Here is a 19116-nt window from a genome sequence, read left to right as displayed (position 1 = left end):
TGCAGACTCCCAGCTCAATTCCCCACCTGTTGTAATGTTATGTTCAGTCATGTAGAACTTTTCTCTCACCCGCCGCATGCCAGACCCCCCACATTGTAAATCGGCGCAAAGGGAAAAAAGATTCAGCTCTTTTCAGAGTGCGAGCATGAAGGCAGAGGAAATCACTCTAAACGGTCTTAATTCTGCCATTAGATGAGAAGCAGCGCTGAGGGGATTGGCTGGCCCTGTGCTCCATATTCACAGAAGCAGGATGGGGCTGGGAGGCCTGCTGAGAAAATGGTGTCGTAATCAGGAGCCGGCAGTTCTGCCTGATCAGGTACACTAGCCCCTCTCCTCCTCTCTCTCAGACCCCTCCTCCTCCTCTCCCTCCTCCCCCACCTCATTTATCTTCCCTTCCCCTTACTTCGTAAGGAGATCCTAATAAGAGTTTGGACGTACTGAGCTCTTCTTATGTGCAGAGCTGGCAGGAGGGTGCAGAGATGAGGCCTTGAGTTGGGGGGTGGGGGGGTGAAGCTGGAGGTACCGTAGTTGTAGTGGGGGGGCTCGTTTTTTTTGTTCCCACATTTGATTATTCAGGTTGGCTGAACTAAATTCTAAACCCATAAAATTCGTATCCCCTCTGGGGGACCATTTGCATATATTTCAGTGCCCCCTCCCTCACATCCCAATTCCCCTTTTTTTTTTCTCAGAAAGTGAAAGAGAGGGCGAAGCAACCAGGCCTGTCTAGGCTTTAAGATGTCACCGTGGTGTGAAATATGGGCGAACAAGCAGGGTCTTTGAAACTCAAACGAACCCCCCACCAGCCTCTGAGCTGCTGCCACACATGCATACACACACACGATTGTCCCGGTACCCTCCACTGGTTGCTATCTTTAATAGGAATTACATTTCAAGCTGTAGTTACATGTTCTGCAACTTTTTGCACCTGTGACACCTTGACACCTGAATATTTGATTAGCGTCCCATTTAGAGTCATGTACTATACCAGCGTTTCTCAGCCTTTTTTTCTGCTAAGATACACTTTCAATTTTGAAAAATCTGGAGTCACACCAGTCAAAATGTACTGACAAAAACAAACATTTTATATCCACATAACAAGATAAAAAAACTGAGGCTAAAGTAAGGCGTGTAATGGTAAATAAAGTTGCCTGAGGGCATCATCAGGTGGGAGGGAGGATTGACACAACCCAGGTAGTGCTCTGGATGTCTTTGCATATTAGCAGGAGCATTGGAAAATAATCTGTTGAAAAAATAAAGTCTCCAACTTAAGTACAGATGTGGCTAGTAAGGATGAACGAGGATGCCGTTACCACAGGTTTGCCATGAGCACCTGGCTGTGCTTTGGATATGCCAGGGGCCTAAAAACTGCTGGCAGGCTTCTGAGCACATTACTAGGGGCGAGAAGGCCCAGACAATAGAGATGACTTCCACCTTGACCATGGCTGCTTGATGCCACACATATGTGTGCACATGGGCCCAGCTTGACTCTGGCCACGCCCTCCTCTCTCTCTACCCCCCTGTTGTGGCAAATCAGACCCATGAGGAATCCTTGGTGCCCTACAAGCCTAAACTTATGCACATGGCCATATAGAACTTACTGTATGCAAGGATAAGAATGGCAGATATGATACCAAACAGTAAAGCAATGGTTTTCAAAGTGTGAGGCGGGCCTCCCCTTGGGTCACGGAGCCATTAACCACTAAAAAGTTTATTTGCTTTGCTAACTTCTGCTGTGCATGGGGCAGAATAGACAAATATATACTATAGAGTTCACAATTAAAGTTAGACTGGCTGTGAGGTCGATTTCTCAGCTTTCAGAAACTGTTTGAATTTTTCCAATAACACAAACAGTTGTGTAATTATGTTAACGCAAAGTGTGCTTCAACAGTGCATTGTTGGCGATACGTTCAGTTTAAAGGGGTAAAGCATGGAGCATAATGATCAAGTAGTATTGGCAATAAGTTCATTACTAAAAATAAATGAGTAGATAGATGTTTAAAGTAATATTCATGCCAAAATATAAAAAATATACAAATGTTTCAAATAGAAATGTTTAAAGATGAGACATAAATGTTTGAAAATATAGTTTTAAAAATGTTTAAATCCTATTTTTTTTATGGGGGTGGGGTTCCATGGGATGAATTATTTTCTTCTAGGGGGGGCTCACTCTCCCACACCTTGAACACCCCTACAATATAGGATACAATACAGTATGACAATATATAATATATGCAATAAATAAAACAAATGCAAATATTCTGTGTAATATCATATATAGATGGGATACGATAGAATTTGTGATGAACCAATTCAACTTTCTGACCTCTGATACTGATCCAGATCTTTGGTTCTGGGTATCTGCTGATACTGACTTAAACAGACAGCGGTGAAAATTTGACAGTTCAACTGGTGGTCGTTTATGTGTAAGATAGCATCACATTTTCCTAACTTGGTATACAACTTAAAATGCATACATAAAACCTGAATTTGATATCACAATCCACCCCGAAATCTGTACCACTCTAACATCATCACTCACCCTCTGCTGTCACACTGAACCCTCGTTAAGCTGCACCGTACAGATCAGCCATCACTGTGCACTCCTTTGTTGTCCATGGCTTCTTCATGTTGCTAACAGTGTCTCTTTAATTGCCATGCATTTAAGTAAACAGATGAAACATTTCCCTGTTGGGAGGTAAAAAAAAAAGGTTGCTGGTGTGTGATCTGTGGAAGTTTCCAGCCTGCGGCAAACATTCTTGTAGAGGAGAGGCAGATTGCCTGTAGGAAGCATTCATGTGATGACAAACTGTGCTGTGATTCCACGTGATTTGTCCATTTGAAGCATCACTGGGAAATTTGTTGTGTATTTGTAGAGCAGCAGAGAAAGTTAGCTGCTTCATTTCACATTGTTCTGTTTTGTTTTGTCTACTTTCAGAATTAAAACATCATCCTCCAACTCATGAGCTTCACATATCGTTAGCCTCATAGCATAATCGGCTAAGTCATATTTTAAGTTTTTCAGAAAAATAAAGCACAGTGAATCAGTAGTGTTAGGAGAGTCGAGTTAGGCAGATGTCACCATTTGGCCAAAAAATGACTTAGGCAATCATAATACTATGAGGCTAACGATATATGTGAGGAAGGTTATGATAGTTTTTGTCTTTTTAAAATTTTGTTTTCATTAAAAAATGTAGTTCCTTTTTAGTTTAGTTTTTATTTTGCCAAAATATTTTCTTTAGATTAGCTTTTCTTAGTATGAGACACTTGTTGGGCACAAGTGCCCAAAACGCCATTACAGTTTGAATCAATTCAAATAGGCTACTATTCACTGCTCATTTTATAAATACAAATTTTTGAAAACAACTCAAGACCTATAACTACCGTAGTGTGAGGTCTTCACCAATCAAATCAGACTATTTGGTTGGCAGAGGAAAGGCTTAGGTGGCCCAACATATTTATTTTAATGCTAAAGCTTTACATGGATGTGATTACTGGATATGTGTTGTAGAAATTGTGAATACTGATATTCACTCATGTTTGCATACAGACTTTCTGCCACGCGTGCACAAGTCTGTAAGTCAGTATCCTAGTGTCACTTTGAAACGTGTCCCAGTGTCCCTTTTTTTAAAAGTTGAAGAACTTAATTCAAGTAAGGAACCTATATCTAAATTCTACAATGAAAATACATATTAAAAATATAAATCACCATGCCTGAGATAAATCATAAATGATGCGTATTGTGTCTGTGTTAAAGCAAGCTTTGTAAGAACACAGTACAGTTTTTATTTTTAATCTTAATGTAAATGATTTTAACATTTTGGTTTCAGTTATTTAGTTACCTAGAATCGCCTTGATTGCAAGTATTCACAGAAGTTTTTTGCATAACAACCGTGAAATACTTCCAAACTGCTTAGCCTTTGCTGCTAGCTTCCTATATGCTATGCTCAGGCCTCCTGGCCCACTGACAACAATGATGTAACACATGCATGTCCCTGCTGTCAACAAAGGATTGCATAGAACTGAGCTGAACAGGATCAGCCCATAGATACCTGATCTAGCTTTGTGAGTCAGGAATGGACCATGCAGCCCTGGACACTATACAGTATAACATACAATATACAATATACTTATTAGTACAGTACGCTGCATTATATATGATCTAAGATGGAATGTGATATGAAATATGATAAATAATATAAAATGTTATGTGCTCAAAGATTCATTACTATATGATAAATGATACACTTTACAGTACAAAAACATTTGTTCAACATCTGGTACGTCTGCAGTAAACCTCTGTCTATATTGACTGCAAATATTGAATGCATGTACCAATGCATGTGGAATTTTAGGCTAGACTAATAGACCTGTGTCAGCTGAAGTCTTTCTTTGTTCATCCTCATTCCTTAAAGTCTAAAGAGTGTTTTAAGGACTGAAAATTGTCTCTTCGTTCATCATCAACTTTTTTAAGTGTGTTTTACAGTTTGAAGTTTTAGGATTAAACTACATTTATATAGCACTGCACAGTAAATCTCATCACAATCAAATCCCCATTGTCAGGCTGTGGAATTATAAAATCATAAATGGCTGCAGGTATTTTTTTCTTAAGTCCGTGAAAGGTTTGAAAATGCCTGCTGGAGGCCTGTAAGGTTACAACAGTAACACTATTGCACTTTATAGAAGAACCTTTATTTTCGAAAAAGAAAAAAAACATGTTACAATATTAAGCTATTTTGAAAGCAGCACTGTGAAAACCTCACAGAAAGTCTGGCTGTACAGCTTGCATCTCTGACGACCACCCTTAAAGGCCGTTCATCTGAGACACCGTCTCTTTCAGAGTGGAAGTTCTGTAATTTGCTGGTACAATGTATTTCCAATTCTAGATCTTTTTTAATTCAACTTTCAGCTGGATAGTGAAGTTTATTTCAAACATGCAACAGCAAAAAGAACAAAAATCTGTCATATACCTTCAAAAGACACATACAGAATAAATAAAGGGTTCAAGGGAGAGAAAAGAAACAAAACAAGAACACTTAATCAACCATATTACACATTTGAAAGGGAAGGGGAAGAAGTCCAAATTTATTTGATCCCACCTCTTCTTCATAAATAACAACTCACTATTATGCGTCCACATTAATATCATTCCATATAATAACTTTTAACATTATTCAACAAAAATAGGTAAGTGACTTATAGCAACAACCTATTAGTTTTACCAAAAATCTTTCCAATTCAAGATATACCTTTTCCTATTAACACCTCAGTACAAAAACTAGAACTGTATATTATTCTGTATTAAAGATAATCACTGACAGGTTTATCTGTATGAAATATTTTTCCCTTTATTCATAAAGTTGTTCATGAAATAACCATGAAAAGATTAGAGACTAAGAAACATTTCATTCATAAAAGGGAAAAACAGTCAGAGGACTAGCCCTAGATTACATTAGACCTGTTTTAGAAGTAGTTACACAAAGGGTGTCTCACTTTAGCTATCTTAGCTTTATCTAGGTTAACATAGCTATGCTAGCTACACAATTAATGTTACCACTAAGGCTGATGTAGCTAAGTTAGCTTTAGCAATGTGAGCTGTAGCAAACATATCTAAAGCTTACATAGCTATGCAGAGAATACAGCTACATAGCTTACTTGGTGTATGTATCTTACGTAGCTTATGTGTCTTACGTAGCTTATGTAGTTTAAGTAGCTTATGCCGGTTACAAAGCTTATGTAGCTTACATAGCTTATGTGGTTTACATAGCTTATGTAGTTCACTTATCTTATGTAGTTTACGTAGTTGATGTGGATTACGTAGCCTCTGTAGTTTACGTAGTTATGTAGCTTATGTAGTTTATGTAGCTTAGGTAGCTTATGTAACTTTTGGTTGCCTAATACTAATACCATAACCCCAAACGGAAGTTTAATCTGATTTTATTGAGAAAGGTCAAGCATGTATTTCAGTTCAGAAATAGACAGCGTCTCACATGGATGGTCAGATGTACGGTCTGCAGCCAGATCCCAAAACTTCAGGTTTTGTATGTTTTTTATGCTACTTATTATTTAAATGTTTTGAGTTGAGAAATACACTCTTCAAAATGATCATTATTCCCTGCTTTTTCCTGAATAACCAAGCAAGCAGAAACATCATACCATTTATGTATTGTATCGTAATTGCTATTGCAAATCTCAGTATCGTCCAGGACAATAGCATTTTATTACCAAACCGTGCTGCACTACATTTGTATATTGGTATCAATATCAGTTTTAACTAGAATGAATTGTAAATATTTGAAATTTGATACAGCAAAAATCTAATGTCATGCATCCCCACATATTTGAAAGTATAAATTTGGAATCAAAACCATCCCAGCTCTTCTTTTTGACACCACAGTACTTTCACTGTCTGGCATCTCTATAATTAGTGAAGGCATATAGCTACCAGGCATTAGTTCTGGTAATCTTTATTTTAATGGGAGTTCATTTCTTGATGTCTTGCTTTCTGATTTCTGGAATCATTTGTTTATTAATTGAACATGTGTTAATATCTACAGAATAAAAGAAGCTGTGACACATCAAACTTTACCCATTATATCAGCAGGAGCAAACTGCTGGAGGCCAGGAAGAGTTCCAAATATTTGATAAACATGTCAAAGCAGTAAAGCCCGGACTTTTAATCATGCCAATTTCTCTCTTAGCGTTGTCGTTGTAGGGGATTAATTTTCAGACAAAAATGTACTGTGGCCAGGTCTTAAAATTCCGTGTAGGATGTGTGCCCAGCAGAAAAGAGAGATGAAGGGAACACACATGTAGCTGGGCACACAGACTGTGAGAGGGAGGCAGGGCTCCACATCAGCAGTCAGCCATGAGAGACACCTGTTCGTTTGTTTGGCGAGCAAACTCAACGTTTTTGTTTTGCGCCGTGCCAAGCCGGCCCGCTGGCACTCGTTTTACTGCCCATCTGTATGGACGGGAGAAGTTAGAGGATAGTCTTTGAAAAAAAGGGGAGGGGGGGGCGATACTTGATGGCATTTTGGTCACATGGGGTGAGTTGCTGTCATCCTTTAACCCTCCCCCCTGGACCCCATTTCCCTCCCCCCTCCCTGTGCCCACTCCCTGGTGCACAGGCAGAATGCAGTGTCAGGAGGGTGAGCACTGAGCGCCCATTGTGTGTGCTAACCAAAGCGGAATGCCCGGGTGACAAAAGGGGGAGGAGTGGGCTCAGGGGCACACAAAGCCAGGGGGAGGAGAGGGTTGGAGGAGGATGAGGAGGAGGAGGGAAGGAGAGGTGGAGGAAGGGGGGTGGCAATCTGCTGGGGGCTAAATACATCAAATCAGCCCCAAAAAATACAGACACCCTAAAAATCTCCTCTTACCGTGTCATTAGCCTTCTCACCCTCCTCCAGTGTACAGTGCATTTAAAACCCCACAGTAAGAAAGATGCAGCGCTTTATCGACTTAACCCAAACTTTCCTGTTGGTTTTGGTGTGATGACTAATAGCCCTGAGGTCTGAAACTGGAAGTGTTTGCCAGCAGTCACCATGGTTTCCAATCTCAGTCATCAGTCAGGGATGTCCAATAATCCCCATCCATCACTGTCAGGGGTTTACAAAACATACTGGATTTTGTTTTTACTACACTTTAAACTTTGATTTTCAGGATTTCTGTGATGTAAAATATCAAATCCAGAAACATGTCCCTGCTTATATGCTTCCTCCTGTTAAACAAACTTGTACCACTAAACCACCTGTGACTTTGAAACCCGGTTGTGTGCATTAGGGGCCACATGTGCATGTACTCACCTGCCTATTCTAGAAGCGGAGAGCAGTCTCGCCTGTGTAGCGTTGCACGCACAAAACCAGCCTCCAAACTCCCACATAGGACCTGGGGCAACAGTGCGGCCACTTTGAAACGCAGGAGACAAACCCTGAATTAACTCAGGCTTAATATGGATATAACTCCAGTAAGATGCAAGTACAAGCAGATCTATTTCAGATCCAGGTTCAGTGTACTTTTATTGGCAATCAAAACAGCTGATTTGGCTTAAAATGTACTTTTTACCTGAATAGACATGGATTTTCTTAATTATATGTGAATTCTCTTCAAGGAGGATTCGACCTTGAATCTGGACCAGAAATATTTACCATCTTTAAGTCTCAAATGAACTTTTATTGTTTTATTTCTTCATTTATTTCCTCATTTTTCTTACTTAATGTGTTTAAACAGGCTTAATTATTGTGTTTCTACATTGTTAATAAGTAATAAAAGAAAATGGCTCATTGTTCAGCCTAAAGCCCCTGTGAGGAGTTTAAGTCTGGCTATGACAGACTCTATTGATAACTCCTCATGAACTACAAAAGCAGACAGCATGGTTAATCTTTAGTCTGGACATGGAGGGGTGAGCATCTCCTGCTCTGACCACAGCTGAGAGGGACTGCTGCGTGAGGAGTGGGCTGCCTGTCAGTGCTTTGGGACGGGGAGGGGCCCACGGCAGCACCCGCTGCTCAAGAGACACTACAACCGTACAAGCTTTAATGTCAGAGTCTTCAAAAGTCGCCAGTAACACCAGAAAAAGTTGCTAGATTTGTCGCTAGTCGCTTTTTTTGAAACAGAGTCGCTAGAGGGCTGAAAACTCACGCAGTACTCATCAATTTCCCTTCTCCCTCACTTGCCAGTCAAAATCAGTAAGGGGTGGGACTTCTTACCCTGGTGTAAGAGAAACTGATCCCACTCTGCTAAAAGGGTAAAGCTTTCTGGTCTGTAGCTGGGCCTGTGTCAGGACAGGATTCCTTTACATTGTCTTCATTTTTTCTGTGATATTTCCTTAAAATATGGAAACGCTATCCATACGCTATCTTTAAACAACGTTAGGAGTTCTTCTGAGTAAAGCAGGATTCATTCTTTGTCGTGTACTGGCAATGAAAACTAATGAGAGGCACTCTGAAGTACTCTGAGGTTAAACGTTGGGTAAACTGAGAATGAGATTCATTTTCTGTTTTACTGTCCAATTTACAATGATTTAAGGAAGTAACTTTTTAGGAAAATGTTTTTGATCAATGCTGACTTGTTTTTGGTTGAATGATTATGAAAAAATTAAGTTCTGTTTTAGAAAAGGAACCTATGCTATAGCAAAGCCTGGGAGAAAAGGCAGAGTGTATTGTTTACTTCTGAGCTGGGAAAAGATCACACAACTTTGTAATTTTAATGAATTTATGTTTTTGTAAAACACTGCAATTGTATTTCTGGTGTCTTGTAAACCCATGAGGGTTTGGCACATAAAATACAATTAATCAATCAACGGGCTTGGGAGATATGTACAGTTGATTGTCATCAGCATAAAAGTGGTATGACACTTTTGAATTTGCTGATGACACTGCTTATGGAAAACATTTTAAGAGCAAAGAACTGAACTGAAAACTTTTTTTGATGGAAAACATGTTTTTGCTCTTCTTTGGTGGGCCTCAGCATGAGTTTCAACAGTTATGGGTGTGGTTTAGTTGTACAGTAAGTCTGTAAACAACAGCTGCTGGTGGAGCTTGGATGTAGCTATAGCGGCAGTTATCCCAGAACCAGACATCGAAAAGCAAAGAACTGTACTTAAAACTTTTCTTGGTAGAAAAGAGTTTTTTTTCTCTTCTCCTGACAGGCTAGATAACGATAATAGATAAAAAGAAAAAAATGGCTCGAGCTTAGGTTATGTAGTTTACTCATTACGGCTGCACATGCCCACTACAGCCTATGTTTTGTCACTCTGATTGGTCTGTAATATAGGTGACTGACAGAAGATAGATTTTCTTTAAAGGTTCTGCCCTTCCCAAACACCAATTGCTGATGGTTTCCAAGATAAATGCGACATATTTCCTATGAAATGTGTGTCAGACAGTCTACCTGGCATGTCAGGTTACCAGAGAGCAGAAGTTTAACTGCAATTTTTGAAAGACTCATTTCTTTTTTACCCTTCCTTCTTATGATACAGGAAAGAAATTGGACCTGAGAAACTGAAGTGTTTTCTGCCCTGTGAATTGGAGTGATTCCTCTCTGCTCTCTTGCTTTGGGTTAAAAATATGACTTAGCATTTATAGTTTAAAGCTTAAAAAATTCACTACTTTTCCATACCATCATTCATTAAAATAACAGGGATTGTGTCATTTTAAAACACATACAGCAGTAGAAGTCTGAACATCTCTGTAGGTGACATAACAAATTCCCTCAATGACAGGATTTAATTGATTAGTTGTGGCCATAGCTGACCTGACGTACCACCCAGGTGCAGATGCTGCCCATGAGGCCACAGGGTCACTTTAAGGAGACCCTTTCGTCCCTCTTCTTCTCCTTCCTCTTTCCCAAAATGATGACCGGTCAGATCAAAGGAGATGCTCTAAAGAAACTCTTAATGCTGACCCCCCACCTCTCCCTCCTCCTCTCTTCTCCTCCTCCCTGCTCCCCTCATAAGCACACTTAACATCTGAACTCCCTCCTTCTTTCATTCATGCAAACCTCAGCTTTTCCCGTCGTATTTACATATGCCGCTGCAGGGCGAAGCTGGTTTCCCGTTTTATCTGTGCTGACTTCATAGGAAGTAGCTTGCTGAGTTGTTTTGGTTTGTGTGTTGTTAGTGAAACAGGAAGGGTCAAATGCAAGCCTGGGGGGCGAGTTCAGGTCCCAGAGTTAACCCAGGAAGGTCGATCTCTCTAACTCTGAGGCTAACACACGAGCTCATGCATGTATGCACATCAGTGTATAAATGTCAGGTGAGCTGTGCCGGTGCAGTCTGAGCCTCTCCATCAGTGCTGACCCTGGCAGCCATCATTGTTCTCAGGCTGTAAATCACCCTGCTGCAATCAGGGCCTGATCTGGACTTCTCTACTCCAGATGATTCCCCTCCTGATTGGCCTAACTGGACTCCTGTCTGTGGAGGCAGATTAGCATGGATTGTTTTTCTCGGTGGCATACAGATTGGACCGTTTTAGCATTCACAGCTCCACACAGCTCCACACAGTTTCACACAGCTCCGTACTGACTTCAGGGAGAACTTCACTCTCAGATTAGAAAACTTTTGGAAGAACAAAAGACAATTTATAGATAAAACAGGGAGAGTTACAAAAAGATCTGAACTTTCCTATGAAGATTTTACCCTTAATGTTATTTTTTAAGCTCATCTATTGGTGCTTTTCCACCATGTGGCACCAGCTCAACTAATCTCAACTCATCTTGTTTTTTGGGTGTTGGGTTTTTCTTGGTTCTTTTGTTATTAGCTTTTCCATTCAGGATCGTGCCTGGTAACCTGACTTGCAAGTTAGACTGTTTCATTCATCCATTGCACAGATATATTTCACATTCAACTGGCAAACCTCCCTTAGAAAGCGTCTGGGAAGGGCAGGACTTAAAAAAAAATGTTTGGAATGTAATTGGATGAATGTCAATCAGAGATACAAGACATAATGAGGTAGTAGACCTGTGCAGCTCCAGTACTAACCTGAGCTACACAGGCTGCCACTGCCATAGTTTATGAACGACTGAGCTGGTCAGTGGATTAAATTCATGCTGAAACCATTCAGGAGAAGTGTTGGGCCAGCTCTGATTTAACTACTCCTTTTTATAGCTACATACAAGCTAATCGCTCCACCAGCAGCAGCCGCTGCATATACTGACTCATGATGCTAGACCTTGCAAAAACATCGTACTTTGCAGCTTCGCAAGATGGATTTGCCTGATGACAGAAAGGTAGTCTGGCCAGTCGATCTTTTTTGCAAGGTTACATATCTGGTGCCTGGCTCTTTTTTTTTTGTATTACCCCTAGTGAGGTTCCAAACTAGATAAGTCAACACTAAAATGTGGTGCCTAGACTCTGCTGACCATTGAGTGGTCAGGGTATTGTCTTTATGAACATCACATTTGGAATCTCTGGAACAAGAATCAAACCACAAAACCACTGTTGTCTCCAGCTTTGTCTCCAGCTTTGTACTGCTGTGTAACTTCTTAAACACTCCTGTACCTTTTAGTAGTATTTTTAAAGAACTAGCTAGAATCTACCAAAAAACAAAGCAAGCTGGAATGCTATGCAGTTACAGATTACTGAAGCACTGTGACTGATCCATGGCTGGTGAATTGTTTGGCTATGTATGGACTCATTAAGAAAACAAAAACAAACAAAAAAAAACTTATAGATTAATTTAGTAATGGGTTACAGAAATGCTGCAGTAGTAACAGTAGTTGGCAAAAAAAAAAAAACACAAGTCTGCTAAAAAAAAGTGTTTAAGGACAGGATTTAATAGCAGGTACAGTTTCTACAGATTAAATACAGATAAGAAGAACATTCAAAAGTTTTCCAGACAGTCCAGCAAATTCCTCGTTACCTTTGTTTTAACTTGGACTCTGAAAAAGCCAGCACACCTCATTCTCCAGATCTAAGTTTTGAATATTGAGGAGTTGAAATGTACTCAAGTGTCTGGCAAAGTAGTTCTTTGGAAGACTTAAATAAGATTTTACAATTTCTCCCAAAGTAACTATTGACAGGTGCAGGAAAGCTAAAACTAGTGACAAGACAAAATAAAAGCATGGTATTTAATTTTAGCCACCAGGGGGCTCTCAGTCAAAACAACAACAAAAGATGAGGAGTAGAAACGTGCTGCTCAGCTCTGCCCATTTCTGTTGCTTACTTCTCATTTTCAACTGAGGCCTCTGTTCAACAAAAAGAGCAGTTCATAATGTGTATTTACTGGACATTGAAGCGCTGTTTTCTCTTCATGAATGAATTTCACTGATCTCACAATCTTACTAATGAGGGAGAAAAGCTGTTAAAAGTGGCTTTTCTTGGCTAACTCTGTGACTACTTGCAAAGGATCATGTGCAGTGATCACCAGGAAAATCCAGCTTTTCTCTAACCTTGCAAAGCTCCCGTCTGAACCATTTGGGCCCGGTTAGAAAGTGACAGGACCAATCAGCGACGAGGGGCAGTACTGCCCTTTCCCAAACGCTGTCTATGAGTAGTTTACCAGATGGATATGTGAAACAAATCTATCCGGCATGCCAGGTTAGCTTTTCTCCCTTATTATGTGAACATCATCAATGAAATAAAAAAAAAGGGGGTTTCTTTTGTTTTGTAAATACACTTTATGGAGTGCAGTTTTCATTCAACAGTCTTCAATTTAAAACAAGATGTCAACAATGGAGCTGGTTGGGGCTGAGCAGCACATCTGGTCTCTACTGGGCCTGGAAATGTCTAGTGGGACCACATTGTTACAGGGTTGGGGGATGGAGATCTGCATTTGGCTCGGGGGATAGATCACACAGCTGATAATAAAGAGATAGAGCAACAGAACAGCAGCTTTCAGTGGCAGTTCATGCTTCCTTATGTTGCAGTTCTTAGCGTAACATCCAGCATTTCCACGACAATGATAAGCCTGACTAGTCTGCCACAGCAGCTCTGTTTCTGGCTTTGACAACTCTTTGCATAATTTTTGAGCTATTGCAGATACCCATCTAACAAACATACAGTATTTAACATAGGAGTACTCAATTTAATGAAAGTGGATATTTTACTGTGAAATTGCTGCCCATCCTCTCAAAAAAACAATCTATTTTCTTTATGACTGTTCCTTTTTTAGATACTATGATACCAGCAATTTGATCCTGACCTGATCAGATGAGACTCAAGGTACCTGCAGGGGTTCCCACCTACAGGAGCTTATGCACTTCTAACTCCCGGGGTCATTTGTTCTCCCAGTGGGGGTGAATGTTCTGAGCACCTTGTGGACAGTAATCAAGGAGTGACCAATGGCTGCAGAGGCAAGGCCCATCACCTCCCACAGAGAGAGAGAGGCCGTCTTATCTATCACTATCTATGCAGTCATTATGGGAATGACGGCAATCTGTGATACCAGGAGCAACGTGGAAGTCAGAGGTGTAGGTTGTGATGATGATAAAGGTCTCACAGTTAAGTTTAGATAGGAACTCTCTGCTGCTGTGTGATTTTATGTCTTCCTCAAACACAGATTCAAACTGGGAGGGGCTGCCAATTCGAGAAGCATTCTTCCATTCCTGTATTTTTATCACTTGTTACAAGATTTACGGTGCCTTCAGAAAGTATTCAGACCCCCTTCATTTTACAACAGTTTTTTAAATTAATTTTTATTCTCATGAATCTACACTCAGTAACTCATATTAGAAAAAGTAAAAACAGAATTTTAGTTTGTTTTTGTGCAAATTTATTTAAAGTAATCAACATAAATATCACACTGATATAAGTATTCAGACCCTTTACTTGAAATTTATCTCAGGTTACACCCATTTCCCTGGATCTTTGCTAAGATGTTTCTACATCTTGATTAAAGTTATACTATAAATTGATCGGGCATGATTTCAAAACCTCTCTATAGAAGGCCTCACAACTGACAATGCATATCAGAGCAAACCCCAAACCATGAGGTCAAAGGAACTGCCTGCAGAGCTTAGAGATGAGATTGTAGCAAGGCACAGATTTAGGGAAGGTCTTCCACTCTAGATGTGCATTGGGTCTAACTGAGTTTCTTTCACCCCTTTAGTTTTCAGTATCAGTGAAATTGTCAGAATTTAGCTAACATGTTTTGTACTTTTACACATTGTTCCAGTCTTAAACTGGTCTTTTATTATCAAAAAATATTAGAAATTTTGTGATGTTGGTTTTGAATAAGACCAGGGGTTCCCAAACTTTGGATCTCTAGTTAAAAAAGTAGGTTACCACTTGTGTTATATCATCAGTGGAAAAAATGAATGAGATATCTACCTCCAGAACCAGTTGGTTTACGCTGTCATGGCGGCAGGCGTTGTGTGGGCCTCATGGAATCCCAGTGACATCACAGGTATTCCACGCTGTGTGTAGAGTGATCATGGGGATCACAGGCCTCAGGCAGAGCATGAGAAACCAGCAACTACAGAGGGACAAAAACTAAAATGTTATCAATTAGAGTCAGGGAGGTATGTCTGGCATGAGCGTTTACGTATTTGCATAAGCAGCCTTAAAGTTGGAAATGTCAGCAACAGCTTTACTGTCAGACTGAAATGTTTTAACAGGTGAGTGTCCATATTATTACAGACACCCACCATATTATTACAGACACTTACTTAGGACAAAGGAGAAATTGGGATGTTGTACTATAGCATGAGGGTTTGAAAAAATCAGTTTAAACATTTAATCAAATTTGAAAGACAAACTCAGAAATACCTTATTCTTCCAGTCCTACCATTATGAGCCCCACATTTTTGTGCCTTTACTAGAGAGACTGTGGAAGCACAGGCATGCAAGTATTTGCCAATTAGCTCTTAACATTATTATATTAAGCTAACTTTGATTTCTGGTAACAAAGCATTACACATACTGAAAGTCATGCACTGTTTGGACAAGAGAGGCCAGAATGCCAGAACAGGACACAAGTTATGACTGTTTCCGCCTCCAGCATGAAGAAGAAGCATCTCCTGTTAGAGAGTTTACTTAACTGAGCTGAGATGTATGCATTTTGCTCAACCCTCAAATTCCACATACTCCGTCTACGAAGTGATCTGAACGTGAATTGCACGAGAGGCAAACTGCTTCCTCCAAGTCAATCTTTGCAGTTCCAAAAGCCCACTCTGCACTGCTCTGCTCAGGATCTGTGCCTGGTCTATTTTTCAGCTGAGGCTGCTGTCAAAACACATCAATCCATGAAGTGCAGATCAGTTCAGACAGGAAGAACATGCAAAGCTTCTGGTCGACTTCAAAACTCCCCTCTGTGTAAATGCCACATCAACATTATGTCCTATCCTTTGGCACAAGCCAAGGCAGTTCAGAAGCCAAATCAAACTGTATTTTACTTTAAATAAGTTTAATTATTTTATTTAAAACTAAGGAGGGGGGTGCAGATGGCCGAGCAGTTAGGTACCACCTCATGTACACAGGCAGCACTGTTGATTTCGTTGTCTTTAAACTGTGACTAAAAATGTCAGTTGACACATCTTAGACAAGTCTATGATTAGCTAAAAATAAATCTTTGGTGACAAAACTCTGACAAAAGCTAAGTTTAGTTTAATCAAAACTTAAACGAGTATAAAAAGTTTAGTACTGGACTGTTAACCATTCAAAATCCATGATTTTCATCAGTATATTTTTAATCAATTTAAGTATTTAAAGTGTATAAATATGAGTGTTGTTTGACAATTTGGCTGATTGAATTAGTTTACAGAAAATACATACTGTGACTAAAACTAAAGCCTAAAATGTAAGGTCTTTTTTTTTTTTTTTTTTTTTTTACTAAAACTGGACTAAAATCATTTTTGAGTTTTCATCCATTAAAAACTAGAATAAAACTACAAAAGGTATAAAACGACTAAAATAGACTAAAACTAATGCTGAATTCAAAGTAGCTGCAAAAATTCAAGCTTATAGTTTTAGTTCTGGTGGGCCATGGATTCAAGTGCTGCCGTATAAGGGAGATCAGCTGATCTCACAAAAGCCCTCATCAGCTACCAGCTAGCTGATTCGCTTTAAGCACACTATTGGCCAATAGCTCTCATGCTGCCATATGTCAACTGATCAAGCCTGACTACATTGTGCTGCTCCCTCTACAAGCCATTTTTTTTTTTTAAAGATTTATTTTTGTGCCTTTATTAGATAGAGGAGGACAGTGGATAAAGTTGGAAACAGGGTCAAGAGTGGGGGAGAGACATGTGGTAAAGGGCCTAAAGCCAGATTCGAACCCGGGCCGCCCGCGTACATGGGGAGCGCCTCCAACCACTAGGCCACCTGCTCCCCTCTACAAGCCATTTTTGCAATCCTCCTCAACCCCAGCTCCTCTTTTATTCTGATTCTGGCTTAATCAGTGTCATTCTGTTTCCTGCTCTGCTCTCTTTCTTTTAAGATTTATTTCTGGGCCTTCTCACACCTTTATTAGATAGAGAAAGGACAGTGGATAGACTCAAAAAACAGGGAAGAGAGTGGGAGGAGACATGCGGTAGAGGGCCACAGGCCAGATTCAAACATAGGCTGCCCACGTACACTGGTAGCGCCCTAAACCACTCAACCATCTGCACTCCCCTGCTCTACTCCATGCCTCAGGCTTTTCTCGTAGGCGGAGGAAAGGCAAGAGCGTTCCTGGTTGATGCTTTCCACATAGGCTTGTGGAAGAGTAGGGGATCCCAGAACAGCCACACTGCCAAATATAAATGACAGCAATAAGAGCAAATGGATTACTTCTAATAGAGAGAAAAATTTATAACTGCAAATCATATGTGTTTCTTGACAAAGTGGTCCTGACTGAATTACTACTGTTGGGCAGCCCAGGTGTAAGTCTGGCCTGCAGCTCCTGTCCTGCATGTCATTCCCCACTCTCTCATGCCTGTTTCAGACTCTTTCCTCAGCCATCCTCTACCAACTAAGGCCTACAAGCATTTGACTTAGAGTATTTAATCTCATGTATGTATCTCTCTGACTGAAAGGTGTCCAAATGAAAGATTTCAAATAGGTATAAGCTATGTCACGTATAAAATGTGATATTGCCATTGTCTTCACATTCTTAGCATGACTTTGGACAGGAATTCCTTTTTGCCAGCTTGGTCCAACCTGATTAATAACAGAAGATGGCTTAACCCTTACTGATATATGAATCAGACAAGGGAGAGAGACTAAGAGGAAGAAATAGCCTCTGGTGTACAAATCCTCTCATCTGATGATCCCGCCCTAAGTCTCTACCTTGACTTGGGCGTCATGCTAATTACGGTGATTTATGACTCGTTCTTCCAGTTGCTAACATTAAATAACATGTACTGTTTGTTTTTTAGGGGAAGCTTCTGAGTGACTCTTTAAAACTCTCTAATATGTGATGCCTCACTCTGATTTTCCCTTACAGTGTTGGTGCATTTAGTTGTGTATCTCTTGCTTGTGCGTGCTTGCACCATATAGGCAGGTTTCTCAGGCTGCATTGAGTACTCCAGTGTTTACCGACTGCTCACATGTGTTGACATATTATGCTTGTGTTTGCTTATTGTGCGAGTGTGTTTACCTATGCAGGGTGGGGCGAGGGGGGGTCCGGCGGTGGCACTTGGACCTCATCTCCCAGGAAGCTCCAGAAACATGAGCTTGAGCCTGTTAAGACAATGAGGGGGAACACGTGAGACTCTGGCACATGGTGGCTAGGGTTACCTTCTCGCTCTGCCTCCTTGTTGTGAACTTTTGGCCTGTGGAGCAAAGCCTCCCCACCCTTATGACTCCTCCACCGCTCCACCTGCCTCCCTACTCTCCGTCCAGCCCTCAGTCGGTGCCTCCCTTTTTCTAGTCCGACTTTCTTGATCTGTTTGCGTCTGACTGGTTTGCGCCTTACCTGCCACAGCCACTAATTTCAGTTCTGCCCTCTGCTCCTGTTTCTCACAATGCTACAGGTCATTATGACTGATGATCTTCTGAGTGAAGCGCTCATCGTCTAAATTCTTCCATTTTTTGTCTCTGTTTGTGTGTTTGCTGTCTGTCTCTCCAGACAAAAGGCCGGCTGGGTCTCCTCCGCCATCAGATCTCCATCCATCCACAGTCCACAGGTGAGCTCCTTCTCCCAGCAGCCAGGCAAACCTGACTTTCAAGTCTCCCACCCACATCTATTGGACTGCTGTCCTCTCACCTGTGCAAATATGAAATAGAGAGATGGAGAAAAAGAGAGAGAGAGAGTGAGAGAGAGAGGGAGGGAGGGAGGGTGGAAAAAAAGAGTGAAATGGAAAGATATCCCAGCCTTTGGTTACAGGGTGGGGCGCAGAAAGAATACCGCACAGCTGAGCAAACCTTCACAGCCATAGGACTTCACCTGTACACTCTTCTCCTCCTCCTCTCTGTTTTCTCTCTTAATCCATTCTCTCTTTCTGTAAGCGGCCCCACAGCGATAGCAGGCTCAGGCTTTCTTTCATGGCCCCTGAATAGAGATTTCCTTTGAGGTTATGGAGTTGATACACTCTCCCAACGTCACTTTTGTTGCAGTGGTCACAATGTGGAGTGATTTAGTGCCTCAGGGAACACATACGCTCTTTAGAAGTGTTTCTGTGTAGGTGTGGGTATTATCTGGATATTATTCAGGAAATCCTTTTATCTTACAATATCCGCAGCAGAGGTTCGACTTAATTTGG

This window comes from Cheilinus undulatus, linkage group 10 (genome assembly GCF_018320785.1).
Source record: "Cheilinus undulatus linkage group 10, ASM1832078v1, whole genome shotgun sequence".
Classification (NCBI taxonomy): Eukaryota; Metazoa; Chordata; class Actinopteri; order Labriformes; family Labridae; genus Cheilinus; species Cheilinus undulatus.
Note: the sequence above shows the minus strand (reverse complement) of the source record.